The sequence below is a fragment of the Kogia breviceps genome, chromosome 3 (genome assembly GCF_026419965.1).
Source record: "Kogia breviceps isolate mKogBre1 chromosome 3, mKogBre1 haplotype 1, whole genome shotgun sequence".
Taxonomy (NCBI): Eukaryota; Metazoa; Chordata; class Mammalia; order Artiodactyla; family Physeteridae; genus Kogia; species Kogia breviceps.
In genome coordinates, this window is record NC_081312.1 from 94,380,187 (window position 1) to 94,381,432 (window position 1,246).

At 34.3% G+C, this 1,246-nt stretch overlaps 1 non-coding gene across 1 annotated transcript; it reads right to left on the bottom strand.

The window, feature by feature from the left end:
• Positions 1-608: 608 nt before the first annotated feature.
• On the bottom strand, positions 609-681 carry TRNAV-UAC (transfer RNA valine (anticodon UAC)). Its single transcript has one exon. It is a non-coding gene; the product is annotated as a tRNA-Val (tRNA).
• Positions 682-1,246: the final 565 nt, after the last annotated feature.

The window sequence follows — 1,246 nt, forward strand, 5'->3', positions numbered from 1 at the left end:
TTTTGTCAAAAGCTTTTTCTGCATCTATTGAGATGATCATATGGTTTTTATTCTTCAATTTGTTAATATGGTGTATCACATTGATTGATTTGTGTATATTGAAGAATCCTTGCATCCCTGGGATAAATCCCACTTGATCATGGTGTATGATCCTCTTACTGTGTTGTTGGATTCTGTTTGCTAGTATTTTGTTGAAGATTTTTGCGTCTATGTTCATTCATGATATTGACCTGTAATTTTGGTTTTTTGTGGTATGTTTGTCTGGTTTTGGTATCAGGGTGATGGTGGCCTTGTAGAATGAGCTTGGGAGTGTTCCTGCCTCTGCAACTTTTTGGAAGAGTTTGAGAAGGATAGGTGTTAGCTCTTCTGTAAATGTTTGATAGAATTTGCCTGTGAAGCCATCTGGTCCTGGACTTCTGTTTGTTGGAAGATTTTTAATCACAGTTTCAATGTCGTTATTTGTGATTGGTGTGTTCATATTTTCAGCGTCATCTTGGTTCAGTCTGAGAAGGTTGTGCCTTTCTACGAATTTGTCCATTTCTTCCAGGTTGTCCAGCATATTCTTTGTTTTTTTTTTTGGCTGTGTCACGTGGCATGTGGGATCCTAGTTCCCTGACCAGGGATTGAACCTGCATCCCCTGCATTGTAAGTGCAGAGTCTTAACCACTGGACTGTCAAGGAAGTCCCTGTCCAGCATATTCTTGAAGAGAAAAATTTTGGAAGAGAGAAAGAGTAGAAGAGATATTGGTCATACAAGACAGTAAAACATTATAAATCTACAGTGATTGAAACAACGTGGTAAATATGCATAACTAGATCATTATTACAGACTAGAAAGTCAAGCCAAATACATATGGGAATTAGTATATATACTAAATTGGTTAGGGAAAAGGTAAATTATTCATTTAATGGTGTTCAGACAAGTAGACAATTACATGAACAACATTAATCTAACTCAGTTCCTACACCAAATTAAATTCCAGCTAGATCAGATATACAAATGTGAAAAATGAAATAATAGAAGTAGTATGTGAAAATATGAGAGATTTGACTAATAATACAAAATCTGGAAGGGTCTTCTAATAAATTACACATACATACAAGTTTGTTAATTCTACTACAAAGAAATAACAAAAAATATTGTGCATAAAAAAAAATACTCAAACAAAATTAAAAGAAAAAGGAGGAAACACAAAACTGGGAAAATGATTGCAAGCAGTATAACTAATATAGGGTTATCTTCCAT